This window comes from Caloenas nicobarica, chromosome Z, assembly GCF_036013445.1.
Source record: "Caloenas nicobarica isolate bCalNic1 chromosome Z, bCalNic1.hap1, whole genome shotgun sequence".
NCBI lineage: Eukaryota > Metazoa > Chordata > Aves > Columbiformes > Columbidae > Caloenas > Caloenas nicobarica.
This window is the reverse complement of record NC_088284.1, coordinates 57,163,228-57,175,427: the sequence shown is the minus strand read 5'-3', so window position 1 is coordinate 57,175,427 and position 12,200 is coordinate 57,163,228. Positions and strand designations below refer to the sequence as shown.

Here is a 12,200-nt window from a genome sequence, read left to right as displayed (position 1 = left end):
GAGCAGCAGAAATCACTGGCCTGCACTCCACTGTGGCTGTATTTATTTTAATGTAGAACTTCCAGCCAAAGCAGAGAGCAAGGTTTCCCAGCTGCCTTGTGCCCCTCCAAGCCAGGCATCATGTCACACTTGAGACTTGGGGAAAAGTTGGCTTAGCTACCCTGCCTCTTGTTTTTTGGCCTACACCATGAAGAACATTGGAACTGATCCTGATTAAAGGACTGGAGCCATGCCTAATATGTGCCTTCATGAGAAAGCTGGAACTGTTAAGGGATCAAAGAGAATAAGCACAAGTAACTCAGTCACTTGAAGTATAGAACAGCAAGTAACAGATGACTTTTCAAGATAACCAGCAAATATGTAACAATATTCACATGCCAAAAGTGGAAGTTTAGCACAGCACAGAACAAGGCGCCTTTTCCATCCACTCCTATGAGAGTAACCTATCATTGGAGCACTTTACCAAGACTTGAAGTGAATTTACTATTACAGTGATTTTTATTTTATTTTGAAATGGAGCATAACTTTTAGAAAAACAGCCAAGCTGGAATGCAAGAAACTCCTACAGTCTGTGCTGTACAGGAAATCAGACCAGATAATCACAATACCATCGCTCTAGTCCATTATGTTATTCTATAATGCATCTTTGTGCCAAGCACTTTTGGGCATATTTGCATGGCATAACGAAAAACAGCAGTCAGCTTTTGACATATTTTTGAGAAATTTTATCTCTTGGAATTCAGCAAAATGTGTGTTATGTTCCACGTATATAATTTAATTTGTTCCTAGCAGGAACACACTGCAGAAGCCAGTAAAGCAGGGGAATTACAAGCACATACCTAGCATCAAAAGGAAAAAGAGACACTCAGGAGTTTAACAAAGGACAACTAGGAATAAAATATTAACTTATAAAATATTAAGCTTGCTTTATTTTCAGAATTCCTACTCCTCTTTCTAATTCATTCTTCATCCCCTGTTCTCTTTGCGTTTCCTATATCTTCATCTTAAGCTTCCCCAACTGCCTCCTGATCCCTTAGCCCAACCATTTATTTCTGTACCAGAATACTTTAAAATTTCTTGTCGTCACAGGGGTTATCCTTGAAAAATCCCTTAGTTTTTGTACTTTTCTTGACATGGGACAAGAGGAAATAACAAACTCTCATCAGTCTGGTCTTTCTACTAATAATTAAATTTTTCTACTACCAAAGCGGAAACAGGTTTTTACCTTGCACAATTTTCTTTTTGTGACACTTGCAGTGTCTCTAGCCCTGTATAATTACCTTCTTGCTTCTGCTCATCAAACAATTGCTCCTTAAAGTAGAAGCAAAAGAAACAAAATAAAAAGCAAGGAGAAAAGCCTACTATTTCAGTAAATATCTTGACAAGTCTCTTTAACAAACTCAATGCTAGATATTCCTGGCTTTGCCATAGATTTAATTAACACAGGACACACAATTTTGTGCTTCATGGCTATGGAAGTCAGGTCTGCAAATAACCAAAAGGACCCCTGAGGTACCTGCTGACAAAACTCACAAAGCTGCAGATCCCCTCTGGACCTCTGTTTCACCACCTGCCTTCCAGAGTACCCCTTCCTACACGGCACCAAGAGCCATGTGTCTCCCCAGACCATCCATCACCATCCCACTGGAGTTCATGGAAACACAGAATGCCCGAGGTTGGAAGAGACCTCTAGAGGTCATCCAGAGTTAAGAAATCTTCCTCTTTTTCTGACTATTGTCTCTTTTTCCATTAGCCACCAGCTGCCCATCCCACCCAACTTTTTCCCAGACACCAGCTTTAGCTCATGGTAGCACATATGGTTTGAGCACGTAACTGAAGTGCTGAAATACCTGAGACACTGGTGTGCAAGTGCAAGTGTTTATGTGGAATTCTGCCAGGGTAGCTGACATCTAGCACCTGTGGCAGAAGGCTTGCAAGATGGTCAGAGTCTTTTCATTGCAATGATGTAGACAAGTAAGCACAATATTAGTACTGTTCCATTAATAATGCCATTAATGGCTTATGTTACTGGAGCTCCTCTCTCAGGAGATTTTTGGCAATGCACAAAGTTTTTAGGCATCCTTTCAAAAGTGGTGGCCATTAGTCATTAGTTCGTGAAATCAATTTGTTATTCTTTATCTAAGTGAACAATCCATATTACTTATACTGTCTTCTCAGTTTTCTTGGACACATACACTCAGATCTCTGTTTTAAAAGAGTACTTGCCAATTTCTAAGAAATTTCACAATATACTTTAGCCAACATTTTCAGAAACTATTGCAAATTACAAAAATTCTTTAAAATGTTAGAAATTTCTGACTTGTCTAGAAAGATAAGATTGATTGTTGTTAATGACTATGAGGTAAGAGGAAAAAAGAAGAAATACCAGCAGCACAAACACATACAACAACAGGAAACTGGAAAGAAACAAACAAGCAAAAAAGTATGCAACTGCTCTGTGTTTTCTATTGTACTGTCTACCATGCAGTCTCAGCTTCAGATAATCCTGGGTAAATTATTACTGACCTCATTTGGAATAGCACATGTGCCCATTTAGATTAATGTATGTTCTGAAATGGAGAACAAAATCTAGAGAGGGATTCAGAGGAACAGACCTGTAGATTTAAGAAGTCAAATAACCAAGTGGAAAAAGGGACAATTCTATTCCCAAATAAGAATGAATTTTCTTCCGAATTTCTCATGTAAGTTTCTGTTCTACCAAACCTGTTCAAAGGAGTGTATTAGAGAGAAGAGAATGAATCTGAAGTCAGTTCCTTAAAGCCCATAAGTAGTTGCATATGTTATCACAGATTTTTACATCCTCATTTTTCCCTCTTTAATGTGAATTGCCTATAGTCAAGTTATTCTGTTGCTGCTTTGAAATTTGTTGTACACTCTAGCTTAAGGGCTCAGTTTTTAAGTAGTAATCTATAAATACCTCAGAACACATGAGATATACTCTTCAATGTCACACTAATTTAGTTAGTGAGTAGATATGTGTATAAAATACACTACTTTTTTCTTCTAAGAAATAGGATTTTTCACTGTACAGCAAGAATTAAAAAAAAAATTCAGGATTTCTGCTCTGTGTCTTGCATCCAAATATGATGTATTCTACAGTACCACAGATTTTCAATAAAGGTGGTAAGAATCAAGTGACATAAAGAAAGCTCTTTCAAGAGGCACATCTGTTCCAGGCTTCCCTTTCCTGTGACGAGCTGCTGATCTGTGCACACCCACCTTTTTTCCCCCCACTGTTACCTCACTTTCTCTGCTTCTCAGGAAAGGTAAACTCACAGTGAGCACTACCATCACAATTTGATGAAGCAAAGTGAACAAGGTTTGCACACAAAAATCCATCTGGCCTTAATTTACTGTATTCTTCTTGCTCTCTGGATGGGTAAATAAGTACCGGTTTACATGTCAAACCCATCGAAATCTCTATTTTACACAAGCAAACAGGACCTTTCTAGACTCTGCTTGACAGCTGCTGAGCACAACACCTCTTCAGAGTTGTCTAGCCCTTGCAAATAGGTTACACCGACAAACCCACTAGACTAGGGAAGCGCCCTTGCTGTGTTGGCAGTGTGGCCTCCAGGCAGCAGCCAGCATTTCTCCATGCCTCTGAATTAATCTCCTAGTCAAACATGGAGATGTGGAAGTGGCTTGCAAGATAAAAACAACTGACAGCATGCAAAGAGACATCCGCTAACAGAATAATTTATTCTGCCCCTGAAAATGCTCTGCATCCTTCTAAGGAGGAGGGCCAGATGCACAGGTTTGCTGACCAGCATCCACATAATGGTCCTTAGAACCACTTCATACAGTGCAAGAATATATGCTAATTTCATGAAAAGAACCATACACATCGTGTTTCAATGTGCTTAAGGGAAAAAACAACAACAACAAAAAGTACAAAAATGGCACCATGGTGTTTGCTAGGAAACAGACTAACACTAAAACCACTTCTTCATTGTGGCAAATTAATTCCAAAGAATAATTTTGTCGACAGACCATAAATCCATAAAATGTGCCACAGACTTTAGCACTGAGGAAAAAGCAGGCCTAGAGGAATTTCTAACCACTTCTCTTTCTGAAGTGGATTTTTCATTTTTAACATGACAGCAGATGCTGATTTGAGTGATTTTGGCTGGGTTGCTACTAACTGGTCTTTTCCGCTGCTATTAATTTATTTGTCTTCTTGTTCATTAAGAGATTTAATTGCAGCAACACAGAAATTTGCCAGTTTTCCTTTAGAAAAATACCCATTAACCTTTCCATTAAAAAAAAAAAAACAGGTTTCCCATTGCAAGGAATTAGTTATTACAGTAAATAGTTCTATAAAATGGTATGTCTTCCTTCTAAGATTTAGAAGTTTTCAACTATGTGCATTCACTCATTTCTATCTCAATAAAAAGCAAAGTATGCAAGGAAGTCTGCACAAGAAAACTTCATGAACTGGAAAAAGTTGTCAGCAAAAACAGTCACACAGTCTTTCACACAGAGAACATGTCTTTTACACAGCCAGTTGTGTGCAGATATCAAAAGCCTCCAGCTGTGACACACATTTTCATGTATCTTCCTCTCAGGATTGATTCAACCTCTGGCTCTTCATACCAAATCTGAAAATGCAGACTTTATGCTGTTTTAAATGTTATCTTCTTAGAGCTTTTCACAAATCTATCATTAAAAAATGACAATTTATTGTTACTTTCTGACTGAGAATCATTTTTTCCTCATTGTGCTGACCAAGGTCTCTGAGAGATGAACTCTGGCTAATTTTGTTGTGGCAAATACAGATGTGAACTTACCAGACTGAACTCAGGAAAGAGAGCCAGACGCATGCACTTCCATCCTGAGTCTGATGAAGCAGCCAGTTCTGACAGAGAAGCCGAGTGAGAAAACGTATTCAGCCACAGCAGCGTTTGTACCGTGACCTTGTTCCAGCCTCTATAGCAAAGTTTTGCCACTTTTTTCTCTCTCGAACGCACAGCACAGAGAATAACTGGACTCTGCTCCATCTTCTGCACCATTAGCAGAGTTGTTTACCAAGCTTCCCTTGGCTTCAGTTGCCAATAAATAATGCTTTTGCAGCCACAAAGGCAGCCATGGAATTATTCAGTTGTTACAAAGGAGAGAGTATGGGGGGACAGAGAGGATATTTGGTCTGCAGAACATTAAAGTCTGCGCTGAAAAGCCGAAAATATCTTAACCACTTGTATATACACTTCTAGTATTTGCCCTTATATGAAATCCTTCACTTCAAAGCACAAAACAAAGTCTGGAGTCTTCACTTACGAGCTCTACATCATTAATTTTTTTTTCCCTATCACCACTGTCCTTCCTTTTTGTTATCAGATCACTTCTTATCTACATGTAACTGTAGATATGTAACTACTGACACTGTCAGTAAGATTTATAACATTGTAAAGCAAGAGGAGAAGTAGGCACAATGAATTCACTGCTGGCTGAAGGGCTTCTGCCCAATCATTCATAATGCACTAAAATCAAGCCCGATGCTTTGTGCCTGTGTACTTGTTTGCTACATTAAATGCTGCAGAGAAAGAGTAACAATGAAGTTAGAACATTTTAGATAAAAGGGCATGTCAAGAGTAAAAGCCTCAATGAATTCCATAAAATACAGATATGACATTTTCTGGAAAAAGTCTAAGTAAGTATTAACTCTGAGAAGCACCTCATTTTGGTAGATATACTAGCAGGCCTCTAGCCAAACTTTCATATTTATGAAAATATAGGCCCTATTATTGGTAAGAAAACGTAACTTTTTCTCACCATGAACCCCACTAGTATTTACTTCTCTTAAAAACAACAGAATTCGAAGTGCAGGTGCACTTCCTAGTATTTTAAGATAAATATATGTTACTTCTAAAGAACAAGTTACTTGCCTGCCTCAAAGATCACAAGACCTAAAAAATTAAAAATCACTGCTATCAAAAATGCAACTCAGTTTAGAGACTCAGGTAAATCAGTTCAGCCCAAACTTCCTTAAAAATCCAATATATGTGCTTGCTCTTCCTCCCATCCTTCACTTCTCTGCCAGAAGCCTCAAACGTATATGATTTTTAAGACATACTTTTTTTCCTTTTCTGCTCTTCTGCTTGTGATATTGCTTCACTAACAGTTTTTTACATGTTTTTTCCTAAAACATCCAAAAGGCTGTTAGAACTAGTAGAAAAAATTGGAAAGGTTAGGTCTGTTTCTGGTAAGCTAAACCAACTCTCCTAGTACAAAAGACCAAAAGCAAAACCCACCTTGAACTAAATAACAAGAAGATGAGACAAAACTTGGAACAAAATAATGAACAAGTTTGAAGGAAAACACTGTTAGATTTCTGGCAGCTCTGAGAATTTAAAAGGTAAAGAAATACATGAAGATTTCTAACCAATTGCCAATTATTTTGAAGAACAAATGCAGCAATTTCGCTAGAAAACAGGGAAGTGGGTAGCTGGAGCTTGCACACTAAGAAAAAAGCAAAGTGTGTCAATATTGATTTTGCATCTACGTCTGTCTAGAATCTATTTAGGAAGGAAGTCTGCCAGCAGCCCATGTTTCTGAATTTACCAAAGAAGAGGAAAAAACCAAAACCAACTCTAAACCTAGCCAGTCACATTTATTTATGTGCTGGTTTGACTGAAAATGAGTTAATTTTCTTTGTGCAGTTAGAAACCTTTCTTTTTCATAGCTAGAACAGTCATTATTTGGACTTAGCTTGAGAACAAGAGATAACACCCCAGAACAGAGTCCATGTTTTTAATTGCTCTGGTCTGAGAGCCAAGGACATTCTGAGCGCTCTGCCCACAGGTGTGAGGCATCGAGGAAGGGGGACATGGATGGAACAGACCTGACTGACATCCAGATTGATCAATGAGAGCATTCCATCCCACTAGTGTCACACTTCATATTTAAGGAGAATTGAGATCTTCCAGTTTCTCTCTCTCTCTCAGGTGTTCTTACTCTTGGGCATTTTTCTCTCTCATGCATGGAGCCCAGGGAGTTCTGTTTGGGATGTTTAATTTGGCTTTTTGCCATTTTGCAGAGGCCTCTGGGCTTTTCTGCCTTTTCCTCTTTTTTCTCTCTTTGGGATCAGCTGTTAGGGACCAGGGTGCTGCTTCCTGGGACTGGCTGCTTAGTGTGGATGGAATTCGTGAGGAATTGCCTTGAGAATCTTTTATTTCTATTTTATATATATATATATATATATATATATATATATATATATATATATATTTACTAGTAGTGTATTAGTATTTTGTTATTTCATTAAACTGTGTTCATATCAATCCAAGTTTCTCCCTTCCCTTTCGATTCTCTCCCTGTTTGGGGGAGAGAGGGCGCAGAAGGTGAGCAAGCGGCTATCGTGGTTGTATTGTTAGCTCGGGTTAAACCACGACAATTTAACTTCAATGGAGCAACACAAACCATGACACAAACAACCTCTCTAGTTTTGGCAGGAATAAATAAATGAAATACATCCCAGTATTAACCCCATCAACAAAATGGCATGGTAGAGAAACTCTGAAGTTTTCAAAGTAAAAGGAAGCCATGGTCCCTATATTTACAGGAGTGTACAGCACTCCTGTAGGTGTCTTAATAATAATTAGTAACTAGCATTATTGTTTATAAGCATACACTTTTGCTATGACATACCAGAATAAGAAGTCCACCATTCAAGGCAGCGGTATTACTGGAAACAGTCCCATTAGGAGATTAGGAGTCTGGTCATTTTTAAATACAATTAGGCATTCTGATGAATGTGGCTGGGAAAACAAACAAAAAACCACCACCAACACAAAACAAGCAAAGAAAAACTCCCCATACAACCTCAATAACTCCCACATATTCCAATGTCAACAAACATGCACACATTCCCAGCTGACCACATACACAACCCATGCATGGCAGGGAAGGCAGTCATCTAAGAACTGGAAAACTTCCTTTCTGACTTCCACATGGAGAGCAGTTAATTCAGTATTAACATGTTTTATATTTGATCATGTAAAGCGGCACACAACTTTAAGCCCCCCAAAGTGAGTACTTAACCTCCTTGCTCTAGAATGAAGTCATGTTCTCACTCAAAAAATAACAAGAAAAACGTATGTCCTTCCAGGGAGGAAGCAGAAGGTCTGATGTTGTGTGCCCCAGTGTCTAAGTGTATGGTGCCAGATGCTCATGCATGGGCAGTTAAATCCCATGTGGTGACTGAGTGAACCTTGAAAGGAGCCTCTCCTCGCTGACTCTTTGCTTTTACTTCAATTGGGTTATTTGCAGAAGCTTTCTCCTTTCTCTATTTTTAACTGTCTAGCATCACTAAACTCGCTGAAGACAAGAATTTTAGCTTTTTAACCTCAACCTCTTCATGGAATTCAACTGAAATCAGACAGAAGGTCCAAAGACAGATACAATTAGTCTGGTCACACAAGTCTCATTTCCTTGGAAAATCAAATTGAAACCTATGTTTAGGAGTGCTAGACCCAGTCTTTGTGCATTGGGCCACAATTAAACATGTTTGTTATGAAGAAGGATGCAATACGTTTTGGAATGTTTTGAATTAGTGTCTCTATAAAATAAGATGCTAAAAATATATATCTAGACTGCTACAAATTCTAGCCCTTTATAACCTGTATAGATGCTAGCACAATGAAAATCAGTTACCATCTTTGAAGTTAACTGTGACTGTAACAAAAAAGTACTTTTTCAAAGCATGAAGTAATGGTAGTGCCATCGGATTACTCCTAAAATAAAGCGCCTGCTATAAGCAATGGTATCTCTGCAAAGGTTTAAAAAAATTAAGAGGAGAAAGAACTGTTATGTCATTTTCCACATCTTCAAATGCAAACAAGCAATGAAACCGTTCTCTGATAACTCTTCGCTGTCTTTTCCACTTGTTCCAGCTACACGGCTTCCTTCAGTAATTCCAAAATCTCATTTTAGTGTACTTGTCTTTTTGCATTCACCTTTTCTGACATAAGTTAATTACCTGTTCCGTAAAATTCATTTGGCATTGTAGTACTTCTTTTGTTCAGAAAAACATTAGTTTTGCTGACATAGACTCATGTTGGGGCAACTTTGTAAGACAGAAGGACGTTAGATTATTACTTATTGAAAGCAAAAAATGTGTTGGAGATGCAACATGAAATCTTTTTCTGAAATGCATTTTTACACAGTATTCTGTTTTTCTCCTTAGGGAAAAAGTAATTGTTCATACTACTATAAAGATCTGTTGTTAACTGCAAACATATGCACTGTCATCATACCAGGGTATTTTAAAAAACAAACCAAGCCACAATGACAGGAATTAATTCCTATTCTATGATACTCATCCTGAACAGCTATACAAAACGTCTTCCCAGTGGGCTGGGTGCATACTTTTGTTGTTGTTGTTGTTAATGCAAGTAAATTGAAATTTCTAATGTTGCCTTAAGTGGAAAACTAATATTTCAAAATCTCTGTTGCATTTCCAGTTCAGATAGGCTTAAACAACTTGTTTCTTCTGCATATTTGTAACACAGAAAAAACTAAAGCAATCCAGCAAGATGTGACTGATTGGCACAGTCAAGCACCCAATAAATATTCTAAATCTGCCTTTTAAGATTGATGTATACTCACAAATGGAATGCTATATTTTCCATTCCTCCAACATCACCTGAATTCTTCCTCCTTCTGAGGTATTCTTTTCCTACACCTTGACTTTAAGTTGATTTAAAAAAATTTGGACAGTGAAAAAGAGGTTTCACTGCTTCTCAGCTATCAGCTGATTTTTCATTTCTCTGTGCCTCACATGTACATTCCTTCTTTCATTTACTTATCTTAATATTCACATGAACTCAATCACAATTTTGCAAAGAAGCCAAGAGACAGGCTGCCATTAACTTTCATCTTGCTTTTTGGCAGTCTATATTATCATATGGAAGGAAGAAGTATTTATACAAGTAGCTGATTCAAGCCCTCACACAAAAAGACTATCCTCAGAGATTGTGAATCATGTTGTACTGCAACTAGCTACTTAACCAACTCTCAATTTACCAATTTCCACTCTACAACACTGAAAAATGTGACATTTAGATGATAAATATTACTTCTTCCACCCTAGCCTGCAGCATACCAGCTAGTTCACCTCTAGCAGCAAATTTTTGAGAGTTGTTATGAAAGGAATAAAAGGAGAAGAATAATAAACATTCCATGTTCCAGTATTTAAAGGGTGGCTACAAAGACGATGGGAGACTCCCTTTTTCGAGGAGTCACATGGAAAAGATGAGGGGTAGTGGCTACAGGTTACTCCTGGGGAGATTCCAATTGGACACAAGAGGGAAATTTTTCACGGTGAGAACAACCAGCCATTAGAATAATCTTCCCAGGGAAGTGGTGGATTCCCCAACATTGGACAGTTTTAAGATTTGGCTGGACAGGGTACTGGACCATCTTGTCTCGACTGTGCTTTTGCCAAGAAAGGTTGGACCAGATGATCCTTGAGGTCCCTTCCAACCTGGTATTCTATGAGTATATGATATGGTTCTATGAAAATCAAACAATCCATTCCAAAACAGTGAGGTTTAGACAGTATTATAAGTCTTTGAATTATTAGGTTCCTAAACATCTGCAGGATTTATGCTTAAAATATACCCAGAACAAGCTATGGTACTTTCCAACTTCAAATTGAAGATGAGACAGAGTATCCCAAAGAATGTATCACCTGAAATTAGGATAAAAATTGCTCGCTCAGTTAAAGGTCAAGCACAACTATATGCATAAGTGCTCCATCCAAACAACTTCGAACCAATACAAAACAAAAACCACTTCCCATCTCAATGCAGCACTTATAGAAAGTCAGACCATTTAATACTTGCAGTTGACAAAAGCAATAAGAAACCTCTTTAAACACCTTCTATAAAACTTGCTTTTATTTGCAAACGATAAAAGGATTAAGAGGCCTTTTTGGGCACTCTGTCTGAGTTATGGATTTTCACACACGTTACACTTACAGCGAAGAGACATTCAGCACAGAACAATCTGTTCTGTGCTACAAAATCACTAAATGAAGATATTCAGCAGCCAGAGAATTCCACGGTCCATAGAGAGAAAACATAACCTGGTCAAAGCACAAGCTGGATACAAGAAAAACAAACTAAAACTAACAAAATTGCCAGAGGGAAACAAATTTTTCAGGGAAAAAAAGGCATGCCATGGAGGAGATGGACACGCTGAAAGGTGGAGGAGCAGGCTGGACAACTTCTGTAGAGTCACCAGACACACCTTTGCAATACAATTATGACAGCAGAATCGTAACTTCTCTGTTTATCACTGTTGTTTTCCACTGTTTTTCATTACGGACTTAAGATCCTTGAATGAAAGGCAATTACAAGACTTATAGAAATTCACGTTATATTCATCACATAAACAAAAGATTAAAATGCTTTTGTCTCCTGCAAAGTGACTGGGGCATAGTGTGGTTTTTTTCATGCTGTCTCCCAAGAGTTTCTTGGTGCATAAACAAAAATTACTTTGCTTTCTAAGTGCCACTGAAGCTGTTTGCCAAACTGTGTTCTTACCACTTAGCACTTTGTTACCTTTAATAAAGAAGCAAAAGACCAAATTCTGCCTCTCTCCAACAACTGTAAAACAGCATTATAATCTTCTGAATTTGAAGACACTGGCAGCACAGCTATCATCAAGAACACAATTTAGCCAGAATAGTGTGTTACGGGAACGTATCCAGCTCAGCTCTCAGAGCCCAGAATGAGAAAAACTTTGATTTTTATTAAGTCTTCGTATTTTGTTCTTAATGAGAAGAAAAGAAAAAAACCCACGAAACTCAGTAAGAGGCAGTGCAAATCTATTTCCAACATTTTGTATCAAAACATACACATCTGAATCAGGATGAAGTATATTCAAAATAATAATTGCTGTTTCTGTAACTGCTGCCTTCTTAAGCATCTAAAGGTGATTGACAAACAACCTATTAACCCTCAGAATATTTATCGTATGTAGGAAAGAATTACACTAATACCTCAACTCCCTGAAGTTCAATATTTGCTTCTGCTGATACCATCTGTTCTTTTATGATTTAAAAAGAAAGTGATTTCCTAGTGCTTTATTTTAAACATTTTTCTATCCCTCACCTCTATAACCTTAAGGAGAATAAATAACAAAATCAACTTAAATAATAAAAAAACCTGATCATA

The 12,200-nt window shown here is 37.8% G+C and overlaps 1 protein-coding gene across 2 annotated transcripts in view; it reads right to left on the bottom strand.

The window, feature by feature from the left end:
• LOC136001433 (guanine nucleotide-binding protein subunit alpha-14) overlaps window positions 1-12,200 on the bottom strand; it is an 84,351-nt gene that overhangs the window by 33,048 nt on the left and 39,103 nt on the right. The gene's annotated exons all lie outside the window — the stretch shown is intronic.